The sequence below is a fragment of the Tachypleus tridentatus genome, chromosome 8, assembly GCF_004210375.1.
Source record: "Tachypleus tridentatus isolate NWPU-2018 chromosome 8, ASM421037v1, whole genome shotgun sequence".
Classification (NCBI taxonomy): Eukaryota; Metazoa; Arthropoda; class Merostomata; order Xiphosura; family Limulidae; genus Tachypleus; species Tachypleus tridentatus.
Window position 1 is genome coordinate 156,067,587 of NC_134832.1, and position 16,579 is coordinate 156,084,165.

Here is a 16,579-nt window from a genome sequence, read left to right on the forward strand (position 1 = left end):
TTAGGTGCTATATCTGATCCTTGCTGCATTAATGAGCCAATTGTGAACCAGAAACTGTTATTCAGGTTAAACTGGTTCTCTAATACGTCGTTGTCGGGGTCACACGGATGTGGATTGTCCCATTCGTACGGACTTAGCCTAGCAAGGATGAAGAGTGTTAGGCTTACTCCAAGGTAGGACGTTACCATGTAGATCCACACGTCCAGTGACAGCGGAGCGAGGAACTGGAATACTTTGGGAACTTTGACGCTTGGCTTTCTAAAAAGAATGCTTATTCCCAGGTTCATAAAAGGCATTGTAAAGTCAACTACTTCTTCTCTACTATAGGTCATGGTTAGGTCCGCAATCGCTACATCGGCATCCTACAGAAGTACAGAAAACAGAGAAAGAGACTAAGTGAACCAACATCAAACACATGTTAACTAGTCGCAGTCTGGAGCTCTACGTGTTAACTAGTTGTCGTTTGAAGTAATATGTGTTAACTAGTCGTAGTCTGGAGTTCCACGTGTTAACTAGTTGTCGTTTGAAGTAATATGTGTTAACTGGTCGCAGTCTGAAGCTCTACATGTTAATTAGTTGTCGTTTGAAGTAATATGTGTTAACTAGTCGTAGTCTGGAGTTCCACGTGTTAACTAGTTGTCGTTTGAAGTAATATGTGTTAACTAGTCGCAGTCTGGAGCTCTATGTCTTAACTAGTCGCAGTCTGGAGTTCTACGTCTTAACTAATCGCAGTCGAAAGCTCTACGTGTTACCTAGTTGCCGTTTGGAGTTCTACACTTGGTCTCATTTGAAGCGTTCTTTCAGCTATGGCAGTGAAATAAATAGGACATCAATCTACTGTTTCTAGTAGTACATCGCTAACATTAGAGTAAAACACTAAGTGCAAAACAAAACAAATATTTCTAAATATTGGACTGGTTATTTCATGTTGAATAAAATTTATGGAATTCACTTTTGTACCAATCTTCTTGTGAGTTACCCTTACAGTACAGACGTGTTATCCAATAAATCATTTCTGGGTGCATCAATCTTCTTGTGACTTACCCTTACAGTACAGACGTGTTATCCAATAAATCATTTCTGGGTGTACCAATCTTCTTGTGACTTACCCTTACAGTACAAACGTGTTATTCAACGAACCAGCTCTTGGTGTATCAATCTTCTTGTGACATACCCTAATTTTACAGACACATTATCTTATGAACCAGCTCTTGGTGTATCAATCTTGTTGTGACTTAACCTTATAATCCAATCAACTTACCCGATCAATAAGTTCTCGGATCATCCCATTCCACTCTCCTCTCTCATCCTGGGAACCGTGGGCTTTGTCCTTGACCAGTTGAATGGAGTACTTGAAGCCCAGAACCGTAGACAGTTCATGGATCAGGTCAATACAATAACCCTCAAACTTATCATTACCCTCTAGCATATCAGCGTTTTCTTTCATCATCGTGTATGGCGGATTCTGGTTATTGTGGTAATTTTTTTTAATTAATGTTTAAGAAACATTAGTCAAAAATTAAAAATACAAATTATTAAATAAAGATTTATAAATGAATACTTAAAGTATATTAAAATTACTTAATACATGTTAAAAACTCCACATTAAGATAGCAAAACAAATTAAACACTCTTGCTTTTTTTAAAAATGTAACAGACATCAATAACACTTATAAATATATCGTTTGTTTGTGTGTTTTGTCGTTAAGGGCAAAGGTACACAACGGGCCATCTGTGCTGTGTCCACCACAGATAAATCAAAGTAAGATTTTTAGTGTTATAATCCTTTAGACTGACCACTGAGACACTGAAAAGTATACGAATATATCAATAATAACTAATTGTTTGTCATAACTGTTGATATTACTTAGAAGAAAAGTGGTTAAAACGTTTAGGTGTGAAACAACCGAATCCTTAACACCCGAGGCACTTAAAATAATCTACGAGGTATTTATTTTCCTTTTCATTAGCCATTCTTTTGTGCCATTGCAATACCAAAAGTGGGGCGCGCGCATGCCCGATTCGATTTTATTACTCATGAAAATTTCTGCCTACCTTCAAATTGTAATTTTATTTTTTAAGGCAGAACTAGAGTAAAGCAACCTATGAGACCATGGGAATGGTCAAATATATGAAACGTGAGGGTTTGGTTTTCTCCAAAACTGTAATTAATCTCAAATCAGGCAAGGAATAAAGGAGTTATGAGCTTAGTGTTTGTACAACAAAAAACATTCAGAACCATCCTATGAACCATTATGTCGCGGCTAAAATGGAATTGTAACTCAGAGTACGAAATATTTGATAAAATAAAAGATCGGATCAATCAAACAAATGCTACTTTTTTGTATTTTCATATTTAGTTAAAATTTAATTATTTTTTCTAGGAGTTTTGAAGTAAGATTTATACTATTTAGCACGTCGTGTAAAGTTATATTTTGTTTTTCCCAGACAATCTTCGTTTGGAGCACGCTATAAACATTTTTTTACTAATATGTATTTTTTTACGTCTTTGGCTCGGTGTAGTGCGTGATCAGGGAAGTGAGGCTTTGTAATTCGCGTCTCAAACCGCCAGTAAGATATTATAAACATTAAATTAAGCTTCTACATTCTAATGTTGAATCTCAAGATTAGTGGCGGGTGGTGTTTTCTAATTGTTTTCCTTTTAGTCTGTCACGTCAAAATTAGATATATCTGGTACATATAGCTCTCGTTTAGATTTGCGGTGCGAAATTCAACAAGAAAACCCCTTTAATTTGTTTTTGATAACATAAGTTGGTCAATTCTCCACTCTTATTTAATTATCAATTTCTCATTTTCCTTGAACTCCAATCTGATTAACACTACTTCGTACCCTATATCTATACAAAATAACGCTTCTAAAGCACTCTGTCTAATATGAGAACTTTGTCGTTTGTAAATAAAAGATACTTAGAATGATTGTGGAAAAATACTAAACTTCTTTAAAAATCGGTCCGGTGAAAAATATATCACCATTTCATCTATGTTTATTAACAAAAACTAGTACACTATCCGTACATAGTAGAAAATAACCTAAGTAGCTTTGTCATGTATTCAAAGATAATCTCATTACAGTTGATGATATATAATACTGTAAAAACCAATCATAATATAATGACATGTCACTAGTCATTGTACTTTAATATAGAGTGAAAATTCACGGGTCGAAATGGAACAGCCTGTGCAATACGTTAATCTAGGGTTAGAGACTTTATGAGTACGTAGAATGGACTTCATCCACCAATAATACAAGGCTTTTATTTCCTCAAGTTCCAGTGTAGTCTTTTATAATTAAAATACATTATGATTGTCTTCAACAGATACTTATAGGTTGTGAATACACAACTTATTGGTTGATTACGAATATTAGGTATTATCTCTTGTTGGCTAGGGCGAAATATAAGGGTGTGGGTTCGAATCCCTTAAGCAAACATGTTCAACCATAGGAACATAATAATCTGACGATCAATCCAGCTTTCAGTTGGTATAAGAGTGGTCATGGCCCTAATCACCAGAGTTATATGACTGAAAAATAGTGAAAAGTGAACCAACGTTCAGAATATAACTTTGGAAAGAGTGCAAACATAACTAATTTTCCAAGACTGCTTTACTAACATGATATTTACGTTCAATGCTCAGTACTTGTGCAACGGATGTCGGCTCTTTGGTTTTAACAATGTTGGAACTTTAACAATTGGAAAAGCAACTGCACCAGACAAGCTTATTGTTGTTGTAATAAATGCGTTTTCTAAATAACGTTCAAACGACAGCTGTGTTTATTGTATCTCAGTTGGCCTAACAACACCTTGACTACTGTTATTATATAATGCACTTTTGTAATTCTTGAAACTTCCTGGGTGACTAGATAAAGAAAGTAGTGTTAGTCCACTTGAAATATAATTATGATACACTTTTATAATTCTTGAAACTTCCTGGGTGACTAGATAAAGAAAGTAGTGTTAGTCCACTTGAAATATAATTATGATGCACTTTTATAATTCTTGAAACTTCCTGGGTGACTAGATAAAGAAAGTAGTGTTAGTCCACTTGAAATATAATTATGATGCACTTTTATAATTCTTGAAATCCTTAAGTGATAAGTAAAACAATATAGTGTTGAAAGTATAATACGACTGGCACTAATGTCTCATGGCAAGCAAAGATAATTATAATTGGTTTTAGTTACTTTTCAAATTATAGTTCAATGTTCATTAAATGATATAAAGAATCTTCCTAGATTTTATAAAAATTAATTAACTCAGCTAGTTACACGACTTTGTCTGATGCTAAAGTTCAGTTATAAATTTTATAAAAATAATTAACTCAGCTAGTTACACGGTTTTATGTGATTGTAATTGTAGGTTTTATAAATATTAAGTATCTCGGCTACATACATGACTTTATATGATGTTAACATATCGTTGTAGGTTTTATAAAGATAAATTAACTCAGCTAGTTACGTGGTTTTATGTGATTATGTTAGGTATAATTCTAGGTTTTATAAATATTAAGTATCTCGGCTACATACACGACTTTATATGATGTTGACATATCGTTGTAGGTTTTATAAAGATAAATTAACTCAGCTAGTTACGTGACTTTATGTCATGTTTAATTATCAAGAATTCTTGATAGTTTACGATTTCGAAAGATTTGTTCTAATGAATATAGAAACCTAATATTTATTTTTTTAATTCGAAGGTTTATAATTCTATAGTAATTTGATCATAATAGTCAGTGTTCATCTGTAAAAAATACACAACTTTTTATTTATGATAACGTATTAAGAAATATTTTGAAAATTGGCATTATTTGCTACATCAGCATTTCAGGAGATCTCCTTGAATTAATCTAACTATTTGCTTTTATAAGCATTTCAGGAGATCTCCTTGAATTAATCTAAATGTAACTTTTACTTTATTCCTATTTTGCTAAACATTTTTAACATGATTTTAACAATTTTTCAGGTATTTAGAGAAGCAGAACATAAAAACTTATTTTAAAAAATATAAAAACCAGTTATTTCGGTAATAAAAAAATAACTACAATATATGGTACTTTCAACTCTACCTTCCACCAAAGAGGAGTAACTATATTTCAAGCTTATAAATTTATGCTATATCTTCGGTTATAAGTGAACCATGCGCTCTTTAAAGACTTTAAAATGTTTTTCAATCGAAAGAATGAAAATGTTTATAACACAGTCAAAAAGTCAGAAATTGTTTTTGGAAGGCTTCATATAACTTTGAAATTAAGTCGATATTTGATTTTACACACCATTATTATATTTACGTAAGTATTTTGGTCATCAGTGAACCATGCGCTCTTTAAAGACTTTAAAATGTTTTTCAATCGAAAGAATGAAAATGTTTATAACACAGTCAAAAAGTCAGAAATTGTTTTTGGAAGGCTTCATATAACTTTGAAATTAAGTCGATATTTGATTTTACACACCATTATTATATTTACGTAAGTATTTTGGTCATCATATTTAGTGTCCTTTACGATTACATAAGACACATTATTAATCATTTACTTTTCTGTTATGATCAGCCACTAACTATTTGTTATGTGTTTGTCAGATCCGTAAGGATTTTAATTAACGATTAGTTATCTAAAATATTCAATATTGTACAGAAATACTCAGTGTAAAAATTGTAAATTAATGTTTATAAACGTTCTGATATTATGTTTGTTGTAATCGTGATGCTTTTTCCACAGTTTCTATGTTATGACAACATTTTTTACGTATATTTTAAATTACGCGTAACAGAGGGCGGTGCAAGTATATACTCACGATGATGGTAGTTACTCGCAGGGTTTGGTTCTTTAGAGACTGTTTAATTTCTTGATTGTAGGTAGCTGTGTAGTTTCTGGCGAAGACTATACCATTTTCAGGGTTCCAAGAAGCCGCCTGAAAGAAGCGTAGCACATTACATGACAATAATCCATTCAATATGTCAGTAAACTGATATTTATTTTAGTTTAACTCTTCTAAACATACACAACAAATGATGATGGTAGTTGAGTAACCCATCTTCACTTCAATATCCCATTAAATCTTAGAAGGAATAAAACACTTAATGTTTGTGACAGGCTGCGAGACCTTGTCGTTATCAAGACAGTATGAGTACTTGAAGTGTACAGTATGAGTACTTGAAATGTACAGTATGAATACTTGAAGTGTACAGTATGAATACTTGAAGTGTACAGTATGAGTACTTGAAGTGTACGGTATGAGTATTTGAAGTGTATAGAATGAGTACTTGAAGTGTACGGTATGAGTATTTGAAGTGTATAGAATGAGTACTTGAAGTGTACAGTATGAGTACTCGAAGTGTACAGTATGAGTACTCGAAGTGTACAGTATGAGTACTTGAAGTGTACGGTATGAGTACTTGAAGTGTACAGTATGAGTACTTGAAGTGTATAGTATGAGTACTTGAAGTGTACGGTATGAGTACTCGAAGTGTACAGTATGAGTACTTGAGGTGTATAGTATGAGTACTTGAGGTGTATAGTATGAGTACTTGAAGTGTATAGTATGAGTACTTGAAGTGTATAGTATGAGTACTTGAAGTGTACGGTATGAGTACTCGAAGTGTACAGTATGAGTACTTGAGGTGTATAGTATGAGTACTTGAAGTGTACAGTATGGGTACTCGAAGTGTATAGTATGAGTACTTGAAGTGTACAGTATGGGTACTTGAGGTGTATAGTATGAGTACTTGAGGTGTATAGTATGAGTACTTGAAGTGTACGGTATGAGTACTCGAAGTGTACAGTATGAGTACTTGAGGTGTATAGTATGAGTACTTGAGGTGTATAGTATGAGTACTTGAAGTGTACAGTATGAGTACTTGAAGTGTATAGTATGAGTACTTGAAGGTGTACAGTATGAGTACTCAGAAGTGTACAGTATGAGTACTTGAGGTGTATAGTATGAGTACTTGAGGTGTATAGTATGAGTACTTGAGGTGTATAGTATGAGTACTTGAGGTGTATAGTATGAGTACTTGAAGTGTACGGTATGAGTACTTGAAGTGTACAGTATGAGTACTTGAAGTGTACAGTATGAGTACTTGAAGTGTATAGTATGAGTACTTGAAGTGTACAGTATGAGTACTTGAAGTGTACAGTATGAGTACTTGAAGTGTATAGTATGAGTACTTGAAGTGTACGGTATGAGTACTCAGAGTGTACAGTATGAGTACCTGAGGTGTATAGTATGAGTACCTGAAGTGTACGGTATGAGTACTTGAAGTGTACAGTATGAGTACCTTGAGTGTACAGTATGAGTACTTGAAGTGTATAGTATGAGTACTTGAAGTGTACGGTATGAGTACTCGAAGTGTACAGTATGAGTACTTGAGGTGTATAGTATGAGTACTTGAAGTGTACGGTATGAGTACTTGAAGTGTACAGTATGAGTACTTGAAGTGTACAGTATGAGTACTTGAAGTGTATAGTATGAGTACTTGAAGTGTACGGTATGAGTACTCGAAGTGTACAGTATGAGTACTTGAGGTGTATAGTATGAGTACTTGAAGTGTACGGTATGAGTACTTGAAGTGTACAGTATGGGTACTCGAAGTGTATAGTATGAGTACTTGAAGTGTACAGTATGAGTACCAAAGTGTATAGTATGAGTACTTGAAGTGTATAGTATGAGTACTCGAAGTGTACAGTATGAGTACTTGAAGTGTATAGTATGAGTACTTGAAGTGTATAGTATGAGTACTTGAAGTGTACGGTATGAGTACTCGAAGTGTACAGTATGAGTACTCGAAGTGTATAGTATGAGTACTTGAAGTGTACAGTATGGGTACTTGAGGTGTATAGTATGAGTACTTGAGGTGTATAGTATGAGTACTTGAAGTGTACAGTATGAGTACTTGAAGTGTATAGTATGAGTACTTGAAGTGTACAGTATGAGTACTTGAAGTGTATAGTATGAGTACTTGAGGTGTATAGTATGAGTACTTGAAGTGTACAGTATGGGTACTCGAAGTGTATAGTATGAGTACTTGAAGTGTACAGTATGAGTACTTGAAGTGTATAGTATGAGTACTTGAAGTGTATGGTATGAGTACTTGAAGTGTATAGTATGAGTACTTGAAGTGTATAGTATGAGTACTTGAAGTGTACGGTATGAGTACTCGAAGTGTACAGTATGAGTACTCGAAGTGTATAGTATGAGTACTTGAAGTGTACGGTATGAGTATTTGAAGTGTATAGAATGAGTACTTGAAGTGTACAGTATGAGTACTCGAAGTGTACAGTATGAGTACTCGAAGTGTACAGTATGAGTACTTGAAGTGTACGGTATGAGTACTTGAAGTGTACAGTATGAGTACTTGAAGTGTACGGTATGAGTACTCGAAGTGTACAGTATGAGTACTTGAGGTGTATAGTATGAGTACTTGAAGTGTACGGTATGAGTACTTGAAGTGTACAGTATGGGTACTCGAAGTGTATAGTATGAGTACTTGAAGTGTACAGTATGAGTACTTGAAGTGTATAGTATGAGTACTTGAAGTGTATAGTATGAGTACTCGAAGTGTACAGTATGAGTACTTGAAGTGTATAGTATGAGTACTTGAAGTGTATAGTATGAGTACTTGAAGTGTACGGTATGAGTACTCGAAGTGTACAGTATGAGTACTTGAAGTGTATAGTATGAGTACTTGAAGTGTACAGTATGAGTACTTGAAGTGTATAGTATGAGTACTTGAGGTGTATAGTATGAGTACTTGAAGTGTACAGTATGGGTACTCGAAGTGTATAGTATGAGTACTTGAAGTGTACAGTATGAGTACTTGAAGTGTATAGTATGAGTACTTGAAGTGTATAGTATGAGTACTTGAAGTGTATAGTATGAGTACTTGAAGTGTACGGTATGAGTACTCGAAGTGTACAGTATGAGTACTCGAAGTGTATAGTATGAGTACTTGAAGTGTACAGTATGGGTACTTGAGGTGTATAGTATGAGTACTTGAGGTGTATAGTATGAGTACTTGAAGTGTACGGTATGAGTACTTGAAGTGTACAGTATGAGTACTTGAAGTGTATAGTATGAGTACTTGAAGTGTACAGTATGAGTACTTGAAGTGTATAGTATGAGTACTTGAGGTGTATAGTATGAGTACTTGAAGTGTACAGTATGGGTACTCGAAGTGTATAGTATGAGTACTTGAAGTGTACAGTATGAGTACTTGAAGTGTATAGTATGAGTACTTGAAGTGTATAGTATGAGTACTTGAAATGTACAGTATGAGTACTTTCTGATCTTTCTACATCTCATCAAATTTAAAATAAAAGTTATTGTTGCAAGTTAATACTGGTACCAAGTACCTTCAGCAGCGACCACAAGTTGTAGTGACAGCTTACATCTTGAGGGAAGTTCCTATTGGATCAAAACTTTTGAGAATTTCCATTTAGAAGTGTTAAATATTCATTCGTCGTATTTTTCATAAAAGTAAACTTAGTGTATATTATATGGTAAAATATATAGCAGTATGACGTTAATAAAAGTATGGTTGTGTAACAGTACCACGCTCATCTTGTTGTATAAAAGTATGGTTGTGCAACAGTACCACGCTCATCTCGTTGTATAAAAGTATGGTTGTGTAACAGTACCACGCTCATCTCGTTGTATAAAAAGTATGGTTGTGTAACAGTACCACGCTAATCTCGTTGTATAAAAGTATGGTTGTGTAACAGTACCACGCTAATCTCGTTGTATAAAAGTATGGTTGTGTAACAGTACCTCGCTAATCTCGTTGTATAAAAGTATGGTTGTGTAACAGTACCTCGCTAATCTCGTTGTATAAAAGTATGGTTACGTAGAAATACGACGTTAATTTACGTGTCAGCTTGAGATATGTTTCTTAATTCGTTTGTTTGTTTTAGAACAAAATCACATTACGGTACAAGCCGTGTCTACCACAAAGTATCGAAATCCAGATTTTAGGGTTTTAAATCTGTCCATTTACCGCTGTTTCATCAAGAGACGGATTGCATCGTGTATAGAAATAGAAGTGGACAAGTGAAGTAGTTAGAGTGGATGCAACATAGGTGTGTAACAGTGTTTAATGTCGTTCATGTACGAAGAACGACATGAACCATGTTCAGAAAAAAACGTTTTTGTTGTGATAAAGCGATATAAAGAGCTTGTAATGACTGTTGCCAGGACGATAAAACTTTATATAATTTTATGTCAAAAGAGAAAAAAAAAATGCGTTCTATAAAACAAGCTATAGAACAGGAAAAGGTTTCAAGATGTGAAAATATTAATTATTCAAGTGTTGAGATTAATACAATACCCTGAAGCGAACGAATAGTTCAGAGGAAACATCTTACCTTTTTCAAACCGTCATATTTGAGTTCAATCAAATCCAGACTGAAGTTTGTTCTAACTCCGTTTTCATCAAGTTGAATGTTCCCGGTCAATCCTTTCATTCTGAGCTAAGAAAGAAGTACACGTTGTGTAACGACGTATCGTTTTTAAAGACCAAGGTGTTAAAAGAGATGTTATTACGGCCTTTGGATGTTGTGTACTTCACATGAGAGTAAGAAGGAACATAAGCATGTTGTGGGATTCTTATGGAAGTAATAGATAATAGTATTTTAATTATATATTGTCTGCCAGTAATTATCTACACATCTCATCACATAGTTACAATAAACAATATCTTACAATACAACAAGGTTGTAACCTTGCATACTTTATGTAAACGTTTATAATTTAATTTTATTTGTAGTTGTTGTGTTCATAATTTTCGTTATAATTTCACTTTTATTTTAGAGATTTGTAGAGAATAACTTATTGAATAGTTATATAACCATTAACCACATAGTTTAAACGAATACTTTATTTTAAATGACCTAAACTAGAAGTTTTGAATAGTTATATTACTACTAATCACGTAATTTAAAACAATAATTTATTTTAGACGACCTAAAGTAAGAGCTTTGAATAGTTGTATAATCACTAACCATGTACTTTAAAATAATAATTTATTGTAGACGAACTAAAGTAATAGCGTGGAATAGCTATACAACCACAAAAGGTAGAATACTTTTATAAATGTTGACACAATAGAATAACTCTAGTCATATTAGAATGATTTAATGTTCTTATATCCATGGTATTGATTGAAAATGTTTTGTCACAACTGTTCAAAATATTTAAGTATATCTGAGGAAGGCTGGTATAGGTATTAACATTTTTACTAATAAAGCAGAAAACAACATTTCGCCCATCTTAAAGTGTTATTTACCCACACCAGCCGTCCTTAGATACATTTTTACTTCAAGTGGGTTTTTCCGTCATCACGTTTCATATTTTATGTATGGAAGATACTTTATCGAATCTCTAATATAGGATTAAAGAATTTATGTTGATTTACTTACTGTTCACAGTGTTTGAAATCCCAGCTCAAATAGTTGTATAATTTTCTATGAATCTATTCGTTGAAATCTCACGTCTTTCAATAAACTTAAAGTGGTTAAAAAAGAAACAAACTTAAAAGGCTAAAGAAAACAAACAAAGTAACAAAGCTAAAAGTGAGTAAAGAAAAACAAACCAGCTTAAAGTGCCTGAAACTTGTGTAGAATGTTACAGGAGTGTTACAGGAATGTTACAGGAACGTTGTAGGAATGTTGTAGGAATGTTACAGAAGTGTTACAGGAGTGTTACAGGAGTGTTTTGTTTTAGTTTTCTCATTTTGATGGAGTTGATATTTAAAATATATCGAGACAACCTCATTGATTTGGTAGATCAGTACTAGAAGGCAATTGGTATAAAACTGTGGAATTATACTTCAAAGTTTTAACACTAAGATGTAATTTTAAGTTGGTTTTAGTTGTGACCTACTTTGATTATATCTTTTAATAATGAGATTAGATAAAAATAAACAATAAAAATATAGAAAATTAGCGAAATATCAACCACGTTTCTTTCAGTGATTTAATGATAACATAAAGCAACAGTTCTCGATAGATCCGGTTTGGCTTCATGCACTGTGTTAAAACATAAAATTCTTCACTGAGTCAGGTTGAAAACTTACATAAGTGTAGTCGACGAACAATATAAGAGTTAAGTTTTGATATGAGTGTGTGTGTTTTTCTTATAGCAAAGCCACATCGGGCTATCTGCTCAGCCCACCGAGGGTAATCGAACCCTTGATTTTAGCGTTGTAAATCCGGAGGCATACCGCTGTACTAACGGGTGGCCTTTTGATAAGAAACTATGATTAAAATGATCTGTGCTACACCCAGATAAAGATAACATTGTGAGCAGAACATTTTAAATTCCTGTATATATATATATATATATCTACTGAATGAACGTGTACGCTATTTTAAGATACGGCGAAGCTTATAAGTTCCATTATTAAATGAATTTAAATGTGTCCACCAGAGGGAGCGCATCTTTGTACACCAAAATGTTAAGCAGCTGTTTGTCTCCTTGTTTGGTAACGGAACTGCTGTCACTGATCGACACACACAACATGTGAAATGTTGTTCGTTCTGTAGTAACATAGTTTCGATCTCCGAGGTAGCGAGCATTAAGACCTTAAATTAGTCGTTCTATTCTTAGTAAAATGTAATATACTGTGGTATCTCAAGCATCTCAGCAAATTTCTTCTTATATTAAGGGAGAGCAGATTTCTATTTATATGATCCATATTGTAGTGTTAATAAACGAAAACTCTCCTTTCATAGCCCAAAACTACCTACAGCCCAAAACTACCTACTGTGATGAGCTCGTCTTCTGTTGACACGTTCGTTATTACTGTAAATTACCCGTATTTCACCTGAGTTTGACGTGCGAAACAAATAAACGTTTGCTGAATATATTAGATAAAGAGTGACATTTCATAACAGAATGGATGTGTCTTGTTGCTCCAATATCTTAATACCGAGAAACTATTTGTAATTAGAATTAAGAATGACTTGGTCACATAATAACACAGCGTTGGTTTAAATCTAACCGGCAGTGTATTGTGTTATGCGGAGCATGTGAACTTTGAGAACCAAACCATGAATTAAATGAATAATTCTTTATAAACATACAAGGAGATTTAACAGGGAAAACTTACATTTCCTAATGAGAGTAATTATTTTGAAGTGTAATTGAACTTTGTCATGAAACTTCTCAGGTATTTATAAGAGTAGGAAGTTATCAGGTCAAAAGAACGCTGTAACTTGAGTCTAAAATCTCAGAATTTAAAACAAACACTTTTAAAGTAAATCAAAGTTTTCTATATATGTTAAACATTTCTTTTCTGTTTATCTGGAAATAAAACTGAAGGAAGAATCTGTGAAGTAAATTCAATATACAATCAGTGACTACTTTATTAAATACATCTGCTCTTTAACACAAATAGCCAAATAGTGAATAATGTAGTTACAACTCAATACGCAAAGCATGCAGGCATGTCAAGAGGTTCAGTCGTTGTTCGACCACTCATTAGAATGAAGAAGATGCGATATTTAAGCGACTTTGACCATGGAATGATTGTTGGTGTCAGACTTGGTGGTTCAGCATCTCAGAAACTGCTGATCTCCTGGGATTTTCACACACTACATTCTCTAGAGTTTACAGAGAATGATGCGAAAAAACATTCAGTAAGCTACAGTTCTGTGGGAGAAAACACATTGTTAATGAGAGAGGTCAGAGTAGAATGGCTAGACTCGTTCAAGCTGACATGAAATAACCACTCTTTAGACAGTGCTGTACAGAAGGGATCTCTGAATGCAAAAGGTGTCGAACCATGAAGAGGATGGGCTACAGCAGCAGAAGACCATGCTGGATTCCACTCCTGTCAGCTAAGAACGGGAAGATGAGGCTACAGTGGGCATGGGATTACCAAAAAACTGGATGATTGAAGATTGGAAGAACTTCACCTGGTCTGATGAATCTTGATTTCTGCTGTGACATGCAACTGGTAGAGTCAGAATTTAGCGTAAACAGCATGAATCCAAAGACCCATTCTACCTTGTATCAATGGTACAGGCTGCTGCTGGTGGTGGTGTAATGGTGTGGGAATGTTTAATTGGCATACATTAAGTCTCTTAATACCATTTGAGAATCACTTGAATGCTACAACGTATTTGAGCATTGTTGCTGATCGCGTGTATCCTTTTACGGTCACAGTCTATCTGTTTTCCTATGGCTACTTATAGCAAGATAATGTTCCATGTTACAAACCACGCATAAACTCAAGCTGGTTCGACGAACATGACAGTGACTTCAGTGTACTCCAATGTACTGCACATTCCCCAGATCTCAATCCAATAGAGCACCTTTGGAATAAGGTGGAAGTGAGGCTCACAGCATGACATGAATGTGTGGCCGACAAATCTCCAGGAACTGCGTGATGATATAGTATTTCTAATGAATGTTTCCAGCACCTTCTTGAATCCATGCCGTGAAGAATTCAAGCTGTTCTAAAGGCAAAAGTGACTCCTATCTGGTACTAGGTAGGTGTACTTAATAAAGTGGCCACTGAGTATACATTCCTCTTCTGTGGACTGAAATTTCGCCTATTGAAGGTTCATAAGCACACCGTGGGTCAGCAAACCAGTAGTGAAGTAAAGTGAACTAGAATCCCCAAGAAATGACAGTTTTACCAAGTCTAAAACCCTTGGTTATTTCTAATCACTTTCAAGAAATTTAAGACAAATACAAAACTACTATGTTACTAACTTACAAAGTTTAACATGTCACAGAAGTTGTAAATATCCTTATTTTCTTCTGGATGAAAAGTTCATTGGTTGAAGAAAAAAGATACATTAGTTTATCTCTTGTGCTCACCGAGAGGAATAGAGCCCTAAAAATTAGAGGTGCACATTTTTAAATAAACGGAGTTCACGGAACTACAGTGATAAAATGCGGGGTTCGATTATACGTAGTGTACAGTACGCAAATAGACAATTGAATACCCTTGTGTTAAGACAACAATATCAATAGCCTCTATGGTATTAACGCTGATTTGGGAATAATTTAATGATACATGCTAAATAGATTACTTTGAATACAATATATTATACTGAATCAGGTTTATTTTTAGTAGAATATTTGTTTACGGGTGTAGTGTTTTATACGTAAGACCTAGATACATCTAAATAGGAACATCACTTCGAGCTCTGGTCTGACATTACTGCGTTAAGTGAAGAATGGAGCACAACAGCTTACTGATAGCTGTTCTGTCATTCAATAACGCTCGAGTGGAGATTAGAAAGAAACGATAGCATTTAGTTTTTAACACGTCTTTGGACCTTCTAATCGAGTATCAGAGCAAACATTTAACGGTTGAACACAGACTTTCGCTTCACGTTTGATATCCGTCCAGATCGTTCGAACAAACAGTTATAAGACTTTATTTTGTTTATTTTGGAATTTCGCACAAAGCTACTCGAGGGCTATCTGTGCTAGCCGTCCCTAATTTAGCAGTGTAAGACTAAAGGGAAGGCAGCTAGTCATCACCACCCACAGCCAACTCTTGGGCTACTCTTTTACCAACGAATAGTGGGATTGACCGAAACATTACAACACCCCCACGGCTGAAAGGGCGAGCATGTTTGGCGCGACCTGGATGCGAACTCGCGACCCTCAGATTACGAGTCGCACGCCTTAACACGCTTGGCCATGTTATATATTTCTGTCCTAAGATTCAATGTAATTGATTATTCATGAGTAGAAAGGTTTCATTGTTTGTTTTGAATTTCGCTCAAAGGTACACAAGGGCTATCTGCGCTAGCCGTCCTAATTTAGCAGTGAAAAATAAAAAAGGCAGCTAGTCATCACCACTCACCGCCAACTCTTGGGCTACTCTTTTATTACCAAAAAGTGGAATTAACCGTCACATAAAAACGCCCCCACAACTGAAAGGGCGAACATGTTTGGTGTGACGGGAATTTAAACCCACTACTCATTACGAGTCTTACGCCCTAACCACCTGACTCTAAAGCTTTATACATTTATAATATCATGTTTAAAAGTATTTAAATGATGTGAACAGTGAATTTAAATAACAATAATAAATTATCTAATAATGTTAAAAGTGGATTTATATAATAATAATGCTAAGAGTGGATTTTAAAAATAATAATAGGTATCTAATAATGTTAAGAGTGGATTTAAATAATAAAAATAAGTATGTAATAATGTTAAAATTGGATTTTAATAATAAAAACTATCTAATAATGTTAAAAGTGAATTTAAGTAATAATAATAAATAACTAATAATGTTAAAATTGGAGTTTAATAATAATTATTATATAATAAGGTTGAGAATGTTTTTAAGCGCTACTTATTTAAAAATCTCTACTTGGATTAGTTCTCTTAAAATTTTCTGCTTTGTTGGTTGTAACCAGCACGATATCCTAAAATAACGGTAACTAATGTTGATGAAATTTAAAAAAGTTGAAGCTTCTGGTCTATGGTGACGTCATGATATTTCCTGACAACACGGAAGTCGTGTCGTGACGTACTGTGTGCCAGGTGTGACAGTAATTTTTGTGCAGGAGGGGAGAACCAGGAATAGAAGAG

The 16,579-nt window shown here is 34.3% G+C and overlaps 1 pseudogene across 1 annotated transcript in view; it reads right to left on the bottom strand.

The window, feature by feature from the left end:
• Positions 1-16,579, bottom strand: part of LOC143223792 (glutamate receptor ionotropic, kainate 2-like) — a 160,453-nt pseudogene that overhangs the window by 20,101 nt on the left and 123,773 nt on the right. The window contains exons 8-11 of the transcript XR_013013075.1: positions 10,381-10,485; positions 5,816-5,932; positions 1,262-1,465; positions 1-362 (exon numbers count right to left, since the gene is read on the bottom strand). The product of XR_013013075.1 is annotated as a glutamate receptor ionotropic, kainate 2-like (transcript). The remainder of the gene's footprint in view (positions 363-1,261; positions 1,466-5,815; positions 5,933-10,380; positions 10,486-16,579) is intronic.